At 42.3% G+C, this 23,535-nt stretch overlaps 1 protein-coding gene across 1 annotated transcript in view; it reads left to right on the forward strand.

The window, feature by feature from the left end:
* Nucleotides 1-23,535, forward strand: part of Pard3 (par-3 family cell polarity regulator) — a 558,608-nt gene that overhangs the window by 264,563 nt on the left and 270,510 nt on the right.

Genomic DNA, 23,535 nt, shown 5'->3' on the forward strand with positions numbered 1-23,535 from the left:
TTCTGGGAGTCATTTCCAGATGTTTCCTAGACCTTGAAAATTCTGTCGTTATCTTACTTAATTTTGCCAGGTGTGTTCTGGATTTCACATTTCTTTCCTTTCCTTTCTTTTTTCTGTGCCTTTTATCTCTTGCCAGGTAGTACACATTATACCTTTTCCATGGCTGTCTGCGTATCTCTGTACTTGCATTGCACCTGTTCTTGCTTCAGTCGTGTTCTTTTGGACTGCACTGCTCTGATTGTCTCTTTCTATCACTGATTCCTCTTTGAAGTCACTTTGGCGTCTTCCTGTTTGCCTTATCTTGCTGTTTGCTGTGCGATTTACCTCATCCAAGTCTAAAAGCATGCAGGAATCCCCTGCTGTGCTCTGAACTAAAATCAGACCCATTAACCCATTAGCATGGTGCTCTGTGTTCTCCTCAGTCCAGATTCCATTTTCACTGTTTTAGACGTCCTCTTCTGTCCTGAGCTCAGTGTGTTCTCTGCCCTCAGCTTCTCTGTCATGGACCACTGTCCCTTCCTGCTCAGTGAACTCTTTTTTGCTCTTGCAGTTTGTTTACCTGCCCAGATTTCCCCCCTTCTGAGTCACTATTGTGCCATTCATTGCTTTACTGGGCTGTTGTCGTGCATGTGATGGATGCTCGCTATAAATAGCACTCTCTTTGGAAATAGAGTGTTAGGGCTAGGGGTGTTGTGCAGACCAAAGTTGGATTCCAGTGTTGTCCTTATTAACTATAGTGTGTGTGTGCATGTGTGTGTTACTAAGGGGTTAACCCAGGCCTTCACATTGAGCTACATTCCCAGCATCCTTAAACAATTCTTTATTTTGAGGCTGAGTCTTGCTAAGTTGCTAAGTCGCCCAGGATGGGCTTGAGCATGTGATCCTCCTGCCTCGGCCTCCTAGAGTGCCACCAATCCTGGCTTTAACGGGAGTCTGGCCTAAAATTCTTAACCTGTATTTCCTGGAAGAATGAGGATCTGGATTGAAATGCTCACCTAATTAAAAATAATATTCTAATAATTAGTTTTTTAGGGGAGACTGGTAAATATTTGTGGAAATCTAAGCTATTCACTTCACTTAATGCAGTGCCAGCGTTTTACATCACATGGATCGATATTGCTTTTAATTATCATGCAGTAAAAGATGTTCTGGTGCCTCTCTATGTGCAGTGCCCGCCGAGCCTGTGGCGTAATATGCCCATGATCGGAAGGCTTAGATCGGACTCGCTCTCTGTGGGACTCGTTAGTCTGACCTCTCTGAGCCACTATTTCTTCATCTGGCTAATTGGGGAAATTACCTCATTCTCCCTAATATGGTTGTAGAAGCTTTAATGATCTTATTATAGTGGTAAACAGCTTAGGCTCTTAACCCAGCAAAAGTTAAATTTGTTTCCCTCAGCTGTGTGACCTTGACAGTATTGACTGACTTTTTGCAGTTTTATTTTTCCTGTTTATAGAATTGCAGATGGCAACATTTACCAGCATTAGATAAAATACTATACTTTTAGTCATTAAATAATGGGCTAGTTCAAGTGTAGTATAAAACTTATTACTGTCTGCCACTTACCCTGTCCCAGTGGCTGCTATAAATTTTCCGTCATTAGGAAGACAGCTTGCTGCTTATTTGTGAATGCAAGACCTTGTTGGATAGAATGATAAGCAAATTAGGTACAACAGTAGATTGTTATCGGAGATTCTAGTTTTATGTTTCTTGTATCTAAAACAGATCTGTAGTATATGATCAGTATTATCTTTGTAATTTCCACATGCATTAAGCTTTTCATATCATTGTATATAAGACTAAAGTCCTCTGATTAGAACATAGCCAGGAATATGCCAATTGGTATATTCTCTGACTACTAGAATTTTAAATACATATGTAAGACGTGCCACTGGCATGATGGCTAGCTGTTTTTTCCTGTGAACCTATCTCCTCTAGAATGATCTCTATATCAAAATACAAAGAGGCATAGACTGAAATTGACTTAGGCCTTTTGTCTGAATTCATGAGGGCGTTGGTCATCTCAGTGGAAGTGTGTCTGAGATGGTACCGTCTGCTCTTCTGGTTTCTGAGATTTTTGTTATTTCTTTGTCCTGTTGGGTCCGCAGAGGCCTGGAGTCACAGGTGTGCCTGCAATGGGCAGATAGAAGCGGATGGAGGCACAGGGGAGCGATCCCTTGGATATGCTGGAGGGGCAGAAGTTCCAGGACTCTGCCCAAAACAGAAGGGCTGCTTTGGGTAAATGCTTGGCACTTGCTTTGTACCTGCAAGCACTGCTGACTTAGAAGGGGAGCATGGTCCTAGACAGGAAGCCACAGTGAGAAACAAAGCAGGTGTAGTTTTTGTCTGTGAGTAATCAGAGTTTCGTGGGCCTGAGTGGACAAGATGGATAGAATTCAGACCTCTCCGTAGCTCTCTTTATATATCACTCAGAGGTGATGTTGGTGAAAGAAAGGAGCCAGATCTGCCGCATCTGTGCTGAGTGAAGTTTTCCTCCACCATTAAAGTATGCTGAATGTCGGTAAGAGGAAGTCCCCTTGGGAAGACGTGAAATGATGTCCCGAGCCCAGCACTGAGAGAATAAACGGGTTAGATATTAGGAGACAGAGTCGTTTGGCCTTGGTCATCGTGGAGATGTGACTGTCCCGAAATGAGACTTTGAGGATGGCTGACGGCAGTGTCCGCGGGTCTGTGGAGTGGATGGAGGCTGCTATAGGACTGGGTCGGCTTGCTTTATAAACCACAGGGGAAACCGCTGTTGCCTGGGGATGGTAGGGAGCCACCGCTCACTTGATAGGGCTGTTTGCTAGAAATTTAAAGTTAGAACCTTGATTACTTGCAGTAATAAGCCAAATTTCATCATGCTTCATATTTGATTATTTCCTTCTGGAGTCTTTCAAAGACCGTTCTGGTTTCTCCTGACCTGAATGGTTTTATGTTACTGGAATTCATCTTATCATGTATTTCTTCCAAGGGATTATTATGGATATATGAAATAACATTGGTCTCGATTCCGATCCCAGGGGTTCTGATTCTGAAAATCTGTGATTGCTGCTTAATTTTGGATGTCTGTGCTTTAGAAGTTATGGTGTGGCTGGTGGTTTTATCTTTTGTTCCCCACATGCATTGCTTCATGTAGCGAGATGATGAAACTGTTCATCATCAGTTTTTCCTTTTCGTTTTCCTTTTCTGTTGTGTTGGTGCTCACAAGTAATGTGTTGGTGTGGAAATCAAAATACGTCATGATATATATCACTGGTTATAGAAATGCATATGACTTTAAAACAAAAGGGGCTATAAGGCTGAATTTAGTCTGTAATAAGCTGCTTTCTGCTGGAATAATATTGCTTAGGGACCTTTTATGAATCAGAGATAAAAATTGGACCAGAGTCTCCTGGTGTCTTTTCAATTCCCCACATGATGATAAATTTAACAGGTTGTTAATATTTGATCTTCAGTAATGGTCTTGTGAGTTGAAAAACACTACTGTGATTTTAAGGTGGTCTGAAAAATGTGGGTAATCATTATATAATTTAATCTCCTTGCAACTTCTTGTCTTATAAACACAATTTTGATAATAGTGAAGACACAACTAGCTTTTTGCTTTTAAAATCCAGATTTAGTTGTGTATTTGATTGTGTGCATGTGAATGTCGGTGCTAACTTTGGATTAATTTTTGGTTAATAATAGTAACTACCATTTCTTTAAAAAAATTTAAACATTTTAACTGGTAAATAAAAATGTATTTGTCGTATATAGGATATTTAAAATATGCAGCCATTGCAGATCGACAGAGTTGAGCTAATTAATGTATTCACGTGCTTTTTTTTTTTTGCAACGACTATTTCAGATTTACTCTTAGCATTTAGAAAATTTATTTTTTTGTGAGTTCAGGTTTGCAGCGCGTAACGATCAATTCGTTGTGAGGCGTTGGTGCAGGTACACGGCTCCTCTTCATTCATTCCACTTCCTCTTCCTTCCGCGTCCTCCAGCTCTCCCAAGGGTGTGATACACTCTTCCCGGCTGCGTCGCCCGGTAGCACTTGTCGCACTGACATCCTCCCCACCCAGCTCCCAGCCCCCGGACACTTCTGCTCTCTGCTTCCGTGCCTCCAGCTGTTTGGACTCGACTGCGAGTGGGATCGTGGTGCCTGTTCACTGTGCCCAGCTTACTGCACATAGCCGGATGTCCTCTGCGTTCATTCGTGTTTTTGCAAATGACAAAGTCGCTTTTTAACAAAGGCTGATGAGTAGTCACTGACTAGGCGTCCACTGTGTAGAAAAACCCCATTTTCCTCTCCCACTCCTCTGCCGATGGGCGCTTGGGCGTTTCCGCATCTCAGTGACGTGAACAGTGAGTTGGTGATCGCGGGAGGGCAGGGATCTGCACACGGATTTCCTTTCCTTTGGATTTCTGTCCAGGTTTGGGATCGCTGCATCTCACGGGAACTCTGGTTTTAATTTTTCTTTGTTTTTAAGGAGGCACTCTTCTAATTTACCTTCGCAGCAGCCACGTGAGGGCCCCTTCTCCTGCATTGCTTCTAACACTCCTCTTTTATCTTGGGTGACAACCATTCTAACAGGTCAGAAATGACCTCATTTCGCTGGTCATTCGTATTTCTCTGAGGATTAGTTATGTCCGGCATTTTTCCCTTTGCCTGCTGGCCATTTGTATGCATTCTTTTAGGAAATGTCTGTGTGGGTCCTTTGCCCAGTTTTAATTGACTCGCTTTCTTTCTATCGGGTTGATTTTCTTATATATTTTAGATGTTGACCCTCACACGTATATGTTTCTTCTGTATTTCTCCCATCCTAGTTTGTCTCTTCATGTGCAATTATCTCCTTGGCCATGCAGCCTTTTAGTTTGATGTAATCATGTTTATTTATTTTGCCTGTGCTTTTGAGCAAAAATCCAATGAGACATATCATTTCTTAAATTTTACTGTGCTGGAATTTTTATATACATTTTCCTTAAACAGAATCTACAAGGTAGGTTTTAGCATCATCCCAGTCATTTTCTGGCTGAGAGCTGGGTTTCCCTTGCCAGAGTCCTGCGCCTTAAGCAGTCACATATGTGGTCAGGACACCTTCGCCTCGGGTCTTGGTCTTTCTGGCTGGAAGACCTCTGCGTGGTCGAGCGCATTACAGTGGTGTGCACAGAGAGGATTGCTCCTCACTAAGGCCCCGGGCGGGTGCCCCGTCCTAGGTCTGCTCTCGGGTGCGCCTTGCCCCGGGCCAGCCCCTGGCGGACTCTCCTAGGCTGTGCAGTCTTTGCTCCTCACTGGACCTTCCCTCTCCTCTGTCCACCGCCTTCACACCCGACGACAGTGCCCCTTTCCCCACCTCCTGCATTTCTGGGTCTCCTTCCTTTACTCATTTTTTTTTTTTTTTTTTTTTTTAGGTCCTCTTGAAGAAAATATAGAAATGCTGAAAGGCCAAGGCTAGACCATCATGCAAATGCAAGGTAAAATTTTTTTTTTTTTGGGGTACTGAGGACTGAACTCAGGACCTTGAGCTTGTGAGGCAGGCGGCAGAACCACTGAGCTAAATCCCTGGCCCCTTTACTCATTTTTAATAGCCCGTTTTTACATACCTATAATTCACTTGTGACTATCTCCTGTCCCTTACTAATATGTTTCAAGAGGGCAGAAGTGTTTTCTGTTTTGTGTACTTGTCTCCCAGTTGCCGGAGATAGCGCTTGGCCCGTCATAGGATTTTAGTAACTTGAGTGGAGAGCACTCCCTGAACTCACATGTATGCGTTTGAGTTCTAGTTATGAGCTTGCCAGTAGGGAAAAGATTGGGGCTTTGCTCAGATTTTTCCTTTATTGGACTGACCCAGTGTTTAACTCAAGGAGTACTGATTCCTATACTTTTTTATTTTTCTGGTACTGGGGATTGAACTCAGGACCTTGTGCTTCCCAGGCAGGTGTGGTGCCACTGGGCTACATCCCCAGCCCAATTTGTATACTTTTAAATTGAATCAGGAAAAAACAGATGGGTGTGGTGGTGCACACCTGTAATCTCAGCACTTGGGAGGCTGAGGCAGGAGGATTTCTGTAAGTTTGAGGCCAGCCTGAACTACATAATGAATTCAAGGCTTTGCCTGACCCTGTCTCCAAATAAATAGATGGATGGGTGGATGCATGCATGCATGCATGGATGCTTGGTTTTCAGCTGTATGTGAGTTATAGGAATGTATGATATCGAGAGCTAACAAACAGCAATTCAGTTTAAACTTTTCCCTGGGATCGTTTGGAGAGAAAAATAGATTGGAAATTTAAAATAGATTGAAGGTTATCAAAATTCACATTGCGTGTTAGCATGCATATAGTTTTGAATGTCACCATTTAAGATAGCAGACCAAACTCAGTGCAACCCAGGGCTATGGATGCACATCATACGCTACTACCGTGGCCTATGCCTTTTGGGGACACATGCATGATGTGCCTTCATGTCCCAGGAACTACTGCACATGTGCACTATGTAACCACCAGGCTGGGCAGTGGCCATCTTGTGGCCAGAGAGGAGAAAAACCGTTCTCCTTAGCCGTGTAAATCATTGTGCGTTATGCTGCCTACGAAGTGAAAATAAGAGCAGCGTATGTGTGGAGGCAGGCACATTGCTGAGGCGCCCTGAGTTCGCGTTTGTGCTCCCTGAGCCGTTGGTCATGGTCATCTGTTTCTCCTCCCCAAGTCCCCGTGACCCCATTTCGGCCCCCTGTCTTCCAAGCATCGACACTGTGCATGGGAGTGGGAATTGTGTTGATCAGTGAATTATTTAATAAAACAAGGAGGGATGAAAGTTTCTTTTCACTTTAATATATTGGCTTAATGATGCCCCTTTTTTTCTAAAAATTTCTTTTACTCATTTTCAAAGAAAATAAAAGACGAGTCATGTATAAATACATGCTCATGGTCACTAGGATTTATGGAATGCACATTAAACGCCTTGTCATAGTTTAACAAAAATTAAAAGTACTTGTAATATCAAACGTTTGTTTTCACCTAGTCTAGTAGGAATATTCATGGATTGTAGGTGGGAACATAATTGATGAAGCCCTTTTGTTAAAGTAGACCCTGCCACCCTCACAGTGGGAACTGACCTATATCCCTAGCCTTTTCTGTGTTTTCTTTCGAGACAGAGTCTGACTAAATTACCCTGGTTGGCTTTGTTTTGGTTTTTTGGTCTTTTGAGACAGGGTCTTACTATGTAGTTGAGACTGACCTGGAACTCACTGTGTAGCCCAGGCTGCTCTCGAACTCACAGCGATCCTCCTGCCTCAGCCTCCCGAGCGCTGGGATTACGGCATGAGCCACCACGACTGGCTACCCTGGTTGGTTTTGAACTTGTGACCCCCCCACACACCTCAGCCTATCCAATAGCTGGAATTACAGGCACCATGCCCATCTGGCATACATGTAAGAAGATTACCTGCAGAAATATTTGTACCCATGTAGACTTGCTAGTTGTTGCAGTAATGAAGTTTTAGAAAGAAAGAAGCCAAATGTCCATTAATGGAGGAATGGCTAGATCAATTATTTTTATATTTGTAATATGGGACACTGTGCAGCTATTAAAAAAGCTGAGGTAAAATATACGCATAGATATTCTGAGATTGCAAAGCATGCCATTAAATGAAAAGAACAAGATTTACATAATTTGTATAATGTGTTTTAATTATTTTAAACATCACACCTGAGAATATAGACATATGAGTATCATTCTCTGGAACCATAAAAAGGAAATGGAAGGGATGTTTTCCAAATTGTAGCAATGATTAATTTTGGAGAGAGAACTTAAAGTAGAATTATAGGAGTAAACTATTTTATTCTCCATACTTCAGCACTATTTAAATCTTTTATGAAACAAGTTCATGATGGAGAAATAATCTGTATGTTTTTAGGATTCCTAAGGAGACATACATACACTCCAAAATGTAGGTAGGTTGGTTTCTTTTGCCTTCAGTAAAGTAAAATGAGATTAATTTTGCCCTGTTTTGGGGCATTGCTCTTTTGCCATCCCTCTCTTAATGACCAAATTTTGCTCCTAGTTCTAATTCACTTGACCAATTTGAAATCCTTTTGGGGGATAGCAGGTGAGGACTGAACCCGTGCTTGCCGAACACTCTGCCCCTGAGCCACACACCCCTTTTATTTTTTGAGACAGGTTCTCTTTAAGTTGTCCAGTTGCAATTTTAAAATCTGAACATTTAATTTATGACGGTGCAGTGCTTTTTATCTCAAGTTCCAGTCTACTCCTAGAGGGCCCACGTGGAGTCACCTGCCCTGTGGCACAGGAGCAAAGCCAGGCGAACACTTGTGTCCACTGCGGGATTTGGAGCTAGGCACTTGATAAAACTAGTGCACTAAATGCTTTTAAGTCAGACGAAGGTGATTTCCGGAAGGTTAATAACTATAGATAATAAATGGACCTTTAATTTTTGTGTTCACATTTATGAGATAAGAGGTCAAGTCGTTCTATTCACAGTTATTTCACTTTCTCATCAGCAGCACAGAGAATGTGCAAAATAAAGATTATGTAATAAGCATCACCGGTGTCATTTAATTATCTTGAAGAGTTTTGTGATAGACATTTACATTTTCACTTCTCAAATTTGGAATTTCATTGTCCGTGCATCTAGCCTGTAGAATCATATCCACTTTTTCGATTGAGCACAGTCAGATTCTTTGGAGATGAGCAGCTATGTAGCATGTTTCTTTTTATAAACTTGAAAACACTTTTGTAAGTATGCTTTTAGGGAAAAATTTATGTAACTTAAAATTTTATTTTAGACCTGTTTTGCTCCCTCTGCCGTACTCTGAAAACTAAACCATATCCTTTTGCAGTGGTTATTGGTCATTTTTCTGGGTAGAAATTGGTCCAAAATCACATTGTAATCCCTTAAACAAAGAGTACTTTTATTTGTGCATTATTGAGTCTCTGGGCTTAAAGTTGAAATTCTTGCATACTTATCTTCTTTTCCCTCCCTCCCTCCCTCCCTTTTTTGGTGAAAAGAAAAATCAGAAAGCTCAGCAGTAATACGTGCGATTGATAATGCAAAGCCATGAAGACGAATGCACCCATCCTTTCCTTACTGAAGGGCCCTCACATTCAGAGTCAACTGGAAAATTGTGCTTCCAGTTTCTGTTTCTGAAAATAATTACTAATTTGTTGTTTTCCGTTACCTTCAAGAATTTCCATTGCAGCTTAATCTCCTTGATTAAAAACAAAGCATACTTGAGACATGGTTCATCAGTTTAGGTGACAGGTATATGGGGCTGAGCCCCCCCCCCCATTTTGGCTTTTTTTTGGAGATGCTAGGAATGGAATTCAGACTTTCAGATACAATAGGAATTGCTCTGCTACTAATGCCATACCTTAGCCCTTAAAATAAAAATTGTAAGAAAGTGCTGGGGGTGCCTCGGGTAGTGTGTATGTGGTCAGCATGTGCAAATCCTTGGATTTTGTCCCCAGCACACGTGCATGCACACGCACAGATAATGACGTTTATTTCCATTGAAATCATTCCTATTTGAATGGGGCCATTGCAGCTCATAATGTAAAACATGCTTTATAATTCCAGTTTACAATCTTTAAGCAATGGAAAGTCAGAAAATGCATGTGCTATTTTATCTACTGCCCCTTATGTTCATCATCATTTTATATGTATATAAATACACGATCCAAGGCATTCTTTTTTTTGGTATTGGGGATGGAACTCGGATCCTTGTGCTTGCAAGGCAGCTGGCGGAACCACTGAGCTAAATCCCGGCCCCCAAGGCGTTCTTTAGAACCAGATTTCCTCAGAGCCCTGGAGCGGGAACCTGTAGGTGCAGAGATGCCCGAGGAAAGCCCGGCCCCAAGCTGGGTCTGTACCTGGAGGAGCCTCTCCTCTCTGGGGCAGCTCCACGCGTGGTTTCGTGGATCGTCGGTGACAAGTGTGCGGCAGGGTGGTTGCTCACCCACGCTGAGCTGCAGTTCTCTGTGCAGGGAACAAGAGCCAAGCACATGCCTGGCCCTTGAGGAGATGTGTAAGGGGTCAGCACCCGCAATACGTGCTTGCTTTCTGTCCTCGCACTTGTACCCTCGGAGGTAAATTGCTCCGCAACAGTTCTTTTCTGAAGCATTTTAAAAATAAAATAAAATTCTTACTCTCCAGAATGGATGCCTGTTCTGCTCTCATGATGGACCTTCATGGCATTGCTTTAAAACCGTCAGGAGAAAGGTGATCCGGAAGTACAGTCGCTTCAATCCAGTGAAACGGCCTAAACTCCTCGGACCGTGGCAGCCTTACCACCTGTGTGGCATCCGGTCCCGTGGCTTAGTGGTTCTGTTAAGTTGGAATTTTACCAAGATCTGACTTGGTATCTTAAGGGATACTTGTATTCACTAACGTTCCGCCCCCATCACAAGCTCGTTTCTGTAACAAATCTTACACGTTGAGTTGATTTTCCAAACTATGCAGCGCAGAGCGCAGCTGTGGGCGGAGGGGCGGGGTTCACAGTTAATGTCCAGGGGACCCTGGGAAGCCTGAGAAAGCCAGCACCCTGACCGAGAGCTGTGCACCAGGCAAGGAGGGACTACGGGAGGTGAAGAATCGGGATGAAAGAGCTGTGAGACTTATTTTAGAAATTGCCTAATGACAGATTCAGGGTTTTGAATAGGAAATAGTACTTGGTATTCAAAAGGTTTCTCAAATAAATGGAAAAAGGTAGCCATGGCCCTTGAAAAGCTAATCTGAATAACAAAGGCTGAACTGACTTCACAGGGAAAGTGTGAAAGGCTTCTGAATGTATTTCCCTCTCCTTTGTGTTTCCCAGTAGATCCCACACCTGTTCATAGTCAGTTACACCTGTCCCCACTCCGCAGTCTGCGGGAGGGACAAGGCGCTTTAAAAAATATCTTCACTGTCTAATATTTTAAAATCTATTTTATTTTCTCTGGTAGTGGGGATTGAACTCAGGACCTTGCACTTGCCGGGCAGGTGGGGCATGGGGAGCTACATCCCTGGCCCTAAAATTTATTTTAAATGGTTATCAGTTACAAAGTCTGTTTTTGAACTGGACAGAGGTACTGTGTAACAACCACCCCTCGGAGAAGTGAGACTCCTGTCACAAGTAGGCCAGTGAATTCACCCTGTCTGTGATTTAGAAAACAAACAAGCAGACATCTGGATCCTTTTTGATCTGAACATTTTATGAATAAACATTTCAAGAAGGAAACAGTTTTGATCTCCGAGTATGATCTAAATAAATATTTCAAAACTATTTTTTGTAAATGAGAGTAACTGATAGCTGCTATATTTGTCTATCTCGAATTTGTCCCAAATATCATTATTTAATCATTTTCTACTGAAAATTGTAATGAGTCCCTTTCTCTGAAGGCACCTCTTTCTGGTAAATATTGATAAGCAAATCTTTCATGTAAAAGGAGTTGAAGTGTTTTTTTGGGGTCCGTTTGCAAATTACAAATTCTGGATTTAATTATATCCCTAGGGAAAAACCTGAGAGAACCAAACTACTAACATAATTAGGCCAAACTGTGTAATCAAAAGCAAATGACATGGTTATTAAAACCAATGAAACAATTTCCCAGCGTTTACTTCATTTCTCTGATTCATGAAATTTGAGGGATGCCCGAGTGTATGGAGATGGCCCCTCTGGCTGGCGCCCCGCCTGCACAGCCCGTTCCTCTCCGGACTGTCTTGCATTTAGAAATACTGTACCTTAAAGCACGTAGGTGGTGGCTGCTGGGGAATAGGTGAAAGGAGAGGTGGTAAGCGGTGACGGTCGGTCCTTCATAAAGGCATCCAGAAAGGAATAAAAGCAGCAGGTCCTCCCTCCCCTTCCCAGTGCTGGGCCTGGAGCCCAGAGCCTGCCATGTGCCTGCTAGGCAAGCAAGCCCTCTTCCAAGTTCTGCACCCATGGCCTTACTGCTTTTTGTTTTGCAATTTTTAAAAATTTATTAGTACAAGTCTGAAGTACATAACGATTACATTCATCAGGTAGAGCTGGTAAATGTACACAACATCATAATTCTTCTCCCAGTGCTGGGCCTGGAGCCCAGAGCCTGCCATGTGCCTGCTAGGCAAGCAAGCCCTCTTCCACGTTCTGCACCCATGGCCTTACTGCTTTTTGTTTTGCAATTTTTAAAAATTTATTGGTAAATAAAGTACTGGTAAATATTTATTGGTAAATATGAAGTACATAACGATTACATTCATCAAGTAGAGCTGGTAAATGTACACAACATCATAATTCTTTCTGCATCTCTTTCTCCTATCCTTGCTCCCCTGTCCCTCCATCCCTCGGCCCCTTTCCTGTTTGTGAAAGTGCTCTCTCCCTAGTGCTGCTGGGGTTCTGGGGTGCTATGGGCTCCAGGTGGAGCCGTGATGGGGAACCTTTCAGAGCTCTCAGAGATACAGACAGCCTACTCCAGCCATGTGTGCCTTGTACTCACTACCATCCTCTAGAGATTCTTTCCAGGTTCTTGTCGACCTGAACAAAAAATTGGACGAAACAAATGCAAAAGTCCTGAAGTGTTGTATTTTTTAAAGGTAGGAAAAGAACTGTGCTCTGCAGAGCGAGTCTCACCGGGAATGAGAGAGCACAGTGGCCAGGTTAATGGCTGCTAGCTTGTGTGTCTCCCAATTGTGACATCAGACCCAGCTGTCCTACCAAAAACCTGCTTGATCTCAGCCCATAAGAACTGAAGATAGGATCCTCTGATTGGTTGCAGGGCTTAAAAACAGTGTTCTGTGCACGTGTCCTGGATTTCTGTGATTGACAGGTCGAGCCCACTCGTTCAGCCAACTGGCCAGACCCTGATCTCCTGCCTCAGTAGTGTTAATCTCCAGTATCACCAGTTTCAGTCTCTATAAAATAAAAATGAACTGTAGATGAGTGAAATCTATATGACACCTGAAGTTTGTAAAGGTTTTGTTATAATTCATGAGAAAAAATAAGCTCCTGATAAAAATACATGAGATAAATTTGTAAACCTGCAAAGAGCATGCACAAGCATTTCTCAGCTGTGATCCTATTAGTCATAGTTTTCCAGAGCAATGGACCCCACAGGATGGATGGGTAAGATATGATGTAGGGAAGGTGGAAGAGAGGCAGGGAGGGAAGAGTGATTTTTGTTTTGATTGATTTTGTTTTGTTTTTCTGGGTGGTGGGAATTAAACTCAGGACCTCCCATGTGCTGTACCCCTGAGCCATTCCCCTAGCCCAAGAGAGAAGTTTATTATAAGGAATTGGTTCACAAGATTACAGAGTCTGAGAATTTCCAAGAACTGTAGTCGGCAAGCTGGTGCCCCACCAGAACTGTTGGTGTAAATATCAGTTCTAGAGCCTGCAGGCTTCAGACTCAGGAAGAGCTGAAATTTTACTCCAAAGACTGGAAGAGGCCAAAGTGTCAGCTCAAGCAGGAGGAGGTCCCTAACCTTTCAGTTTGATTGAGGTTTCGTTTGCGTGCTCGAAGCCCACTCACATTAGGGAGAGCACCCTTCCTCACCCCAGATAGGCTAATCACAGTGTGCCTCATCCGGGGCAGACATCTTCAGTCATGCACCCAGAGTAATGTTCTGCCACGTGTCTGGGTACGTAGAGCTCAGTCAGATTGACGCATAACATTTACCATCACAGTGGTACATTTCAGCTCACTTGCAGTCCTAACTTTAGGAACACTTCTCTTGTGGGAGGTTAAGAAAGAAACTGAAAAGAGCGTAAGATATAATCTTCCTTGGAAGCCAGCGCATGAGCTGACCTCCGGTGCGTAGGTGCTGACAGAAGTGGGGACCCCCAGGCACAGATGGATTTCATTACTAGTGCAGCATAGCCTACTCAGGCTCCTCTCCTTGCCCCCAAGGAAGTTATGCCGCGAAGTCACACTAGTGGGCCCGATGCCGTGCTGGTACCCACCCTTAGCCTACTCAGGCTCCTCTCCTTGCCCCCAAGGAAGTTATGCCGCGAAGTCACACTAGTGGGCCTGATGCCGTGATGTGACAGGACAGGGTTCTGAGCTTGAGCAACTTGAGGCTTCAATCCACTTATTGGTGGGGGCTTAAGTTGTCCAGTGATAAATTAGTTGTTGAATGATGACATGTTTGTTATAGTAAATATAAAATATGAAATGATCTCTGGAGAATACAGTAAAATGTGTTCATATATATTTTATTATTTGATTTTCTTTATTTTGTTATTGTTATGTAGTAAGGAAAAACCTTTCATTTCAGAAAACAGGAAGCAAGTACCCAAATGTGGTAGAAAAAGGATATCTTATATCCTTTGGTGGAAAAGATAATCATCCTGTATCAGTGTATTATCTTAAAGGTGATGATATATTTTAGTCATTCTAACCTTACTTTTCTTCTTCAGAAGATGGGAGAGATTTACTTTTAAAAAACAAAGGCTGGGCATGCTGGCACATGCCTGTAACACCAGCACTGGGGAGGCTGAGGCAGGAGAATCACAGCAAGTTAGTGGCCAGCCTGGGTAACAGTGAGTTGAAGGCTAACCTGGACTACATAGCAAGACTATATATCAAAGACAAGACAAAAAAGAAAACTAGTTAAATCCCCCAGACAACAACAGCAACAACAACAACAACGAAATCCAAGTGGTGTGTTGTAGATCAGTTTTCAGTTATCTGTCCAGAACGAATGTTGCCTTCTTAGCATTTGCTAAGCTATCAGGCAGTGTTCTCAGTTTGCTCCACATAGAAACTCTGTGAGGTCCATACGATTAATCTCAGTTTAGAAAAGGGGAAACAGGCACAGGGAAGTTAAGCACATCACAAACATCGTGCACATAGAATCTGTGTTTACATCCATGCAGGCCTGCAAGGACCAGTGAAACCACATGTGGTCATTACTTTAAATTATTGTTCTTCAGTTTTGTTTGACATATAATTCTGGGAATTATGGGCAATGCAACAATTAATAGTAGCAGTTAATTCGTTTTATTAATGTTAATAGCTAATGTGATAAATATTTCAACTAAAAATTTAAAATTGAGCATTCAAACCAAACATCATTGCTGAATATCTAGGTTCAAACATTCCGTATGATAGATTTCATTTTATCAGAAGTAATGTAATCCCTGGATCCCTAGGAGATCTACTAACCAGCTTTTGCTTCACTGAATTTAACTAGAACATTAAGTGAATGAATGGAAGGTTTTTTGTTGTTGTTCTAATCTGCATACCTCATCCAAGAAATTTGTTGGTTCCAGGTAAGTTAATGACTGTGTTTCCTTTGTGAAGTTATAATATACCTTGAAAAGTAATAAGGCTGTACAAATTCCAGTGTATGCTCACAGGAGCAGAGCTTGACGTGGGACCCATATGTTGCTCTTTACATGTTTATTAACAATTTGAAATAATGAAGTGTGAGGCTGTTGGGAGAAGTTTTTTCTTATTTTTTTTCCCTGATACTGCGGATCAAACTCAGGACCTTGCACTTGCGAGGCAGGCAGCAGGACTACTGAGCTAAATCCCCAGCCCTCCTTACTGTTTGCTTAACAATCCCTTTCTAATCGGGAGGTAATGGCAGCCTGTGCACTTCTCAAGGCAGAGCGCAGAAATGCCTGGCTTGGGTTCTCATCAAAGCTATTACTCAGAGAGAGTATGATGTAGTAATATGTGTATAAAAAGTAATTTATTAAAGGATTGTAGGCTTTTGAAAAAATCGATAAAAATTGCCTTTATTTCTTAACCATTGTTTACACACTGTAAAGAAGCTTCAAGCTGTATATATGCAGCAAACATCACTTGTAACCCTGCCACCCAGACAGAACCATAGCTGACCTCTCCCTAGAGAGAACTCTTGATGTTTCTGATCAACATCTGTCCTGTAAAATAAAAATTCTCAAAAAAATGTAACAGAAATTGGCACTTTGTAGCAAAGTGTGCGTGCTTTGCACTCGGAAGGTAATAGTTATATGCACTGTACATTTCATTACAGTTTCCCACGGATCTGGTCCCGATGCCAGCTAGCTGGCTTGGATCTGATTCACTACTTAGTAATTCCTAGTCACACTGCCACGAGTAAAATAAAGTGGAAAAAAGCACAGCGAAACTAAAAATTTAACATAGTTTTTAAAATCTCTACTTTGCCAGCAGAGAAAGAGGAATTCTTGTTTGGCCTGGGTTTTCTCGTAAGAATTCCCACCTTTTGTGTGCAGTTTTGGTGCATCTTGTCTGGGTGGTTAGTAGAACAGGTTCTGTCCTTTCCCTAAATGCTCTGTTTTCAGATGGAAGGTGCTTTCTGCCCTGATGTCCCTGTGGCTGATGGTGTTTCCTGTCTTTAGGCTGTGGAGCTGGGCCTGGTGCGCTGGCCAGGCCTGGGGGCAGGACTTCGGCTGGGCTGGTGTCCAGCCCAGCACTGTGGGGTGTGGCAGAACTTCTCCTGACACCGCTTCCTGTGGTGTATTCAGAAAATGTTGTGAATGAGTATTTTGCATATTAACAGCAAATTTATTTATCAGTCTGTAATTCACGCAAATCATTCAGAGCATATCATGTGGTCATGTGGCTCAGTCATGTTTGAAAGAAGATTTTGTACCCATAGAACCCAATCAAAGTCCCATCTATTTATCGAAATATTTCTGAGGCGTTTGTTCAGGCTTAAAGTGAGGTTGTCTGAAGGAGTAAAGAAATAATTGGTACCTAGTACAGTTTTATTTTTGGTTTTATATATTATGTGCATATGTTTATGTGTGTGTGTGTGTGTGTGTGTGTGTGTGTGTGTGTGTGTGCTCACATGCTGGGGAATGAACCATGGATTTCATTTTTTTTTTCCTTTTAAAAACAATTTGAGTTGGGCATGGTGGCACATTCCTGTAATCTCAGCACTTGGGAGGCTGAGGCAGGAGGATTACCATAAGTTCAAGGTCAGCCTGAACTACACAGCAAGACCCTTTCTCAAAAAAACCAAAAAAAAAAAGTGATTCGTACTTCTTAGTAGCAAGAACGTATCTGTTAGTGGTTTAAATAAAACTATTTAAAACACATTTGAATGTCAACCTCAGTAAACAAATTTTAATCTTGCAAACACTTTTACACTGAAGAAACATTGATCTTTTTGAATGAAAATAGTTACATATGGTCTTTTAATACACATCTGAGTAAGGTGTCACTTACCTTTGTATTATTTATCTCACACCCAAAATGAAACATTTAAAAATTTCATCTCAATAAGGATTAGAGTATTAGTTTTCGAAAAGCAGGATTGGTCAGATCACAGAATCCCTACGTTACAAGAGTCTATCAGAGTACTTTTTCTTTGATATTCGTAGGAAAACCAGCGGGAATTACTCTGTTAAGCAGCGTGCATCTGTGCACACCTTCAGGCTGACTGGGTGGTCGGATGAAAATTACCCGACCTGTAAAGGCCCCTCCCTATCATGGGGCACAGGCCAAAGGAAGCAAAAGGAAATAAGGAGGCGGTAGTGTGTGAGAAAAGATCGCCCTGTATAAGGTTCCGCCATGCCCTGAACTCCTAATCCTCCGTGAGAAGCGGATTTACCTTTTGGAACTTGATTTGGAGATTCCTTTCTGCATGCACCAGTCGCAAAAGCGCCTACTTCCGGTTCTCTGTGGTTATACAGCGTCCCTCACTCAGCACCACCTGTGCTTCCCCTAAGGAAGCCTCTTGCCTTTGGTCGCGTGGAGCCGGGTCCTGTGTGTGTCGAGGCAGGACGCACGTCATTTTCGTGGGAAATGGAAGTTTCCTGGATTGTGTTACACACAGCATTTGATCAGGATTAGCTCCAGCGGAGAGTGTCAGGAATCTGGCTGGGGTATGGAGCTCAGGCAACAGCAGCATCGTAGGGACTGAACAGTTCCTTATAGAGTCCTAAATGATTTGGTGTTGATCTCTTAGTAGAGCACAGCTTATATCGCATGAATTTCACTGTGTCCAAAAGTATAACCGGTATTAATTTTTTCCTAGTAGGAGAGATATTTATTTATTTAATTATTTTCCATACTGGGGATCAACTCAGGACCTTGTGCTTGTGAGGCAGGTGGCAGAGTTAAACCCCTGGCCCTAGGAGGGATTTTTATTTAAACATTTTTTAATATATAATATTGTCTACTTTTAAAGTATAAGAATTGTTCTCCCCATGAATATTTGTATTCTAGTGAAATATAATGATTGTGAAGTAAAGTTGTTTCACGCATTTCTGGATTTTATTTCTTCAGAAGGTTGCTATGGACCTTTTATTTTCCATGGTGAAGTCCCTCTCCCCTCAGATATTTTTAGTTCATCTCCACCTATGGTGGAAAATTACTTTCCCCTGGTGATTTGGCCAATTAAATCAAGTAGTTGCAACATTAGCATAGCACCTTCTGGAATCCTGTTTGTGAGACTTAGGAGACCTGGAAACAGAGTCTCTCTGGAATGATTTTCTAACAAAAATAACCCAAAGAAAAAGTGGTTTAATTCTTTCTGTCAGCATTGAAATAAATATTTTCTCTAGGACCCGTTAGCTCATTAATAGTTAATGTGTCTCATTAAGTTAGGAGAATCTTGATGATATTCTCAAAAGTGTGAAAAAGACCAGTTCGTATTTTTTGTAGCAGTAGAATTGAACCAGTTAAATTACTTTATTCTGTTAAGGCTAGGAGTAAAACACTCGAGGAAAAGTATTATAGATTTGAGAGTGCCTAGGACTTGCACTTCCTAAGTATGAAAATCGAAAATAAGCTCATGGGAAACTTAAGTAGGGATGTATAACTTCATTTTTTATAAAGCAGTTTAAAAATGATAACATGCCTTTCTTTCCAGTAATATTCAAAAAATTTAGTTCTTCGAAACTCAAAATTTGTATGTGGCTATGCATAGATTTTTGGATGAAGTTGCAGTATGTTCCTGTGAAGTAGTGTGCATTGGTAGCTTCTGTTCTGTGAACACTTGTGGTCTTGTTTTCTGTGGTAAATGGCAGAGGTGGGCTGTGAGTCTTAGCTGTTCTGATTAGGACTTTATTCCAAACTTTACAGCGGTATCCATTTTTTGTTTCTTTTGAATGTGCGTGAAGCTGGTGAAGATATTTAGCTTTCAAATGGGAGATGATAAAGCCAGAAAAGTTTCCAAATTCAAGTGACATTTAAGAGTTTAACCAAATTTCATTTTGGTTTATATTATCACCTGTGATTTCAAAAATATCTAGGGCTGGGTGTGTAGCTCAGAGCCAGCGTGCTTCCTGGGAGGTCCGGGTTTGGTCCTCCTACCAAAACACTTCTGCATAAAGATAAAATAAAAAGCAGTGTGACCTGTTGGCACTCTACACTATCAGTATGTGGACGAGAGCATTCTTTTTAATCTCTACCAGAAGCTCAGAAGGGTTTTGCGGGACATTTCTGTCACCACTGGCCTTCCAAGCATTCCTAACCCAGCTAAAACTTCACCTGGCTTATCAAATGTTCCTCATTGCTCTCTTTTTAGAAAAACAGACCCCTTAAATCTGACAAGAACAACCAACCTGGAGCTTGGCAGTGTCCCGGAGGGGAGATTCAGAATGCCCACCTTCACATGTGATCAGCTATTTATATAAGGAGAAAAAGCAGAACTAAAATATGGAGTGCCTGGCTGGTCCTAATGCTGCTGCAGCAAAAGCTCAAGTTCAGGCTGTGGGGTGCCCAGGGTGCAGAGTGTGCTTAGTTCACGAGAGGCATGGACTTAATTTCTGTCACCAATTAAAAAGTAAAACTTCGCATTGCAAGGCTGCATAAGACTCGCACACTGAATAACCAAGCAGGTGCTCTGAACTTCTCCTGAACTTTTTTCTCCTTGAACTTAAATTTTTTTTGGCTTTTTAAACATATTTTGTTTTCTTGATGTGTATCTTTAATTTCTACCCTACAGTTCTTTGTTAGAGCTGTTAAATGTCTATTATTTATGAAATATTTAAAATTATCAGAGCATTTGTTAATTTTGGGGGGGGCACTGGGGATCGAACTCTGGTCCTTGCACTTACGAGGCAGGTGGCAGCACCACTGAGCTAAATCCCCGACCCCTGTTAATTTGCGTTTTTCTTGTGGAGATGGCTTCTCTGATTCCACCATCCTTAAACTCCAGCCTAAATTAGTTTCTGCTTCCTTGAGGTGTTGGTCTACCCACATTCTGTGACTTTCCTTGGAGCTCACCCCAAAAGAGCTTTGTAAGAAACTGTCCTTTGGTGGGCCTGGTGGCACATACCTATAATCTAAACACTCAGGAGGCTGGGGCAGGAGGATTGCTGTGAGTTCCAGGCCAGGCTGGGCTACATAGTGAGTTCAAGACCAGCCTGAATTACGCAGCGAGACCTTGTGTCCCTCTCCCCCTACAAAAAGACCTTTCACACTTGATCATTCACGCTTGATTTATTTTGTGGGGCAATGTAATTCTATGCAAAAGAAAATCATTTTTTCTCTATATCGAAGGAGTGACTCTTGTCTAATAGAATTTAGCGTTACCATTTCAGGCATTGTTGTCATAGAGCATTTATTAATGATGCGCTAATAATCATCCAGATGTTGTTATTTGTCAGGTCTTCAGTTAAATCTGGTGGGCGACGACTCGCTGTGGCCCGCTTACATTTTTCTGTGATGCGAGAACCGAGAGCCCTTGTTTCAAGGGGGTTTTGCGGTAGAGATGCAGTGTCTGCCTCTGTGGTGATAAGTAGTTGGTTTAGCTGTTCGTTTACAAGATTTGCATTCCCTATGCCTAGGGTTCTGCTGTGTGTGCCAGGGATCTCTGGCCCCATCGTGCCGCTGGTGAGAAGTTTGCTGGGAAACTCCCGTGTATAGGGAAGGTGCTCTGAGTAAGGTAGCTGAGCTCAGCAATCTGTCTTGTGCATTTTCAGGGAGGCTGACACCAGGACACTGCACAGAGCCTTTATTATTAACGTGCTTTTTAAATGATGCATAGTGATTGTATCTGTAAGGTGCTTTCCAGTTGTTGACTTTTACTTTCTCTTTGAAAATTTCCTTCACTGTGAACCAACCCATCCTGTTTCTCCTTTTGCCACTCACTTGATTGTAGCAGTTGGTAGTTTATCTTTTTCTTGACTTGTTTTCTTCCCAAAGACATTTTATAATGAAAATACTTTATGCTGCAAAGCACAATAAATATTAGTTGTTATACAGGTTTCTCAACTGTAGATAATTTTTAAATTTAGTCAAGTATACAATATGTTTATATTTGATTGTTTTGCAAGGCACATGGAGCATGAATGGATAAATGTGCACTAAAATGTCTTATGTTTGTGTATAATTACCCTAAAATATTTACCAAGCAGGAGCTTACTAGTTATTATTTTGGCTTTTGATAGCATGTATAAATTGCTGTTTGTTTAGCAGTTACTGTGTATTGGGCGTCATGCCATACTGGGGAGATGGATTATCTTACATAGTCTTCTTTTTAGTCCTGAGAAGAATTTGTTCTTACTTTCTCTGTTTTACAGAAGGCTATGATGTAGAAGGGGTATATAACAAACTGAGGGCTACAACAGACACACTAGAATGGCTGTTCACATTCAGGTATTTTTAACTTTCATTTCCTTGTTTTAATTTTTCTCATTTTAACTGTTGAAACCATATTCTTAACTTCTATACTCTGCAATAAAATGGAGAAAGGGAAAAGAAAAAAAATTGGGTCATGAGGAATTTAACACCATCAAGACCAACATAATAGCCCTTACATGTTGATTTGACATACATAGTAACTGAGCATGATTTATGATGCTATCATGGAATCTATCTTACTACTCGTACTAAAAGTAACTGTTTCACCGGGCGATGGTGGTGCACGCCTGTAATCCTTATACATAGTAACTGAGCATGATTTATGATGCTATCATGGAATCTATCTTACTACTCGTACTAAAAGTAACTGTTTCACCGGGCGATAGTGGTGCACGCCTGTAATCCTACACTCGGGAGGCTGAGGCAGGAGGATCACTGTGAGTTCGAGACCAACCTGGGCTACATAGTGAGTTCAGGTCAGTCTCAACTACAAGGTGAGACCCTGTTTCAAAAAAAAAAAAAAAAGTTACTATGTTTCGTCACAGCTTTTAAAAAAGCACCAGACACAAAACCAAAGCCTATCTGCGCTGACACTTCCAGAAGTTGAGAAATTCTAACTTGTGCCTCCCACAGTAACTGCACCTCAGCCTGGGCTGGGAGCCCTGTGCCCCAAACAGCTCCCCAGATGGTGCCCCTGTGCAGCACCCTGAAGTACCGTCCGGGGTTCCCTGGGCTGCAGCGGGAGGGGTGCGTGTGTGAACTCCCTGTCCCGCTATTCCCCGGCGGAGGGGCGTTCATTTGTGTGGCTGTTCCACAGTACAGCATAGGGCTCTCCGCGGGACATGGTTCTTGGTGCCCCTCCGGAGGGCTCAGTCCTTAATCCTGAAGCAGAATCTCTCTCATGTACAGTTCTTCCTGTCTCAGTCAGGTTTGTAAACACTGGCGTTTGCTCCCCTCCCCTCCCTGGCCCCGGGGGGAAAAAGCCTCCTCCGGGAGTAGGTGTTTACATTCGTGGTGCCCTTCTCGGGCAGGTTCAAGATGCTGTTAACGTTTGAGATGTATTATGTGCCGCCTAAGAGAGATCGATGGCTGAGAGGATGCACCAGAGCCTCTCAAACACGGGCTCATCCGACCTGGGCGAGGCTGGCTCCGTGCAGCGCCCCCATCCAGGGTGAGCGGCTCCGGGGCAGGCCGACTGCCCGGCGCTCAGCCGAAATGCCCGCAGGCGCGGGGTGCTCTGCCCCCTTGGGCCTTCTGGTTTCATATGTTGCTTGTCCTTGCATCTTGAACCTATGGTTCTTGCTTATCATTCTGTTGATTGATGTCTCCGTGAGCCTGTCAGATACAGGAGTAAAAATAGAAAAATTTTTTCCAGTGATTGATTTTCTTTCCTGACATAGGGAGTTTAATGAGTTCACAGTAACACCACTGATGTCAAAATTCTAAAGTTAAAAAGAAAAAAGAAACCTGGCAAATTGTGTGTATATATAAATTATACATGGAGACTTCCAGAGACAGATTAAGTAAATTTTACTGCCTTGCTTTGTGACATCCCCAGAGATTCCTACGGGTGATTTTGCTTTAATTAGCAAAATATTTACAGAGTGCTCAATAGGTGCCAGACGCAGGGGATCGAAAGGCAAATTACACGGGCCTCTCTGCCATTGTATTCGGAGAATCTGAGTCTTTTCTGAATACCCTGATTGGTTAACAGAACATTGATATCAGTTAGGCCTGTTTATCGTTATTCACGCGGTCTTGGAAAGCCATTTAGGTAGCACTTAAGTAAGTGGTAGTGAGCTCCTGGAGACAGAGAGGGTGGCAAGATTATAAATGAAGGAATATTCTTGAGTGGGCATCATTTATTTCTTATTCCATTTGTACCTTTTTCATGCTTACCCAGTGTAACACATTGGATGCGCAGTACCTTTGTCATTGCTGTTTTGCGTTTTTCTTTGTGCTTGACAGATAAAGATAGAAGCGATACTTTGTGGCTAACGCCTTCAATGCCTTTTAGGTAGCTCCAG

Source organism: Fukomys damarensis, unplaced genomic scaffold (genome assembly GCF_012274545.1).
Source record: "Fukomys damarensis isolate Sample0158 unplaced genomic scaffold, DMR_v1.0_HiC HiC_scaffold_19, whole genome shotgun sequence".
Lineage (NCBI taxonomy): Eukaryota > Metazoa > Chordata > Mammalia > Rodentia > Bathyergidae > Fukomys > Fukomys damarensis.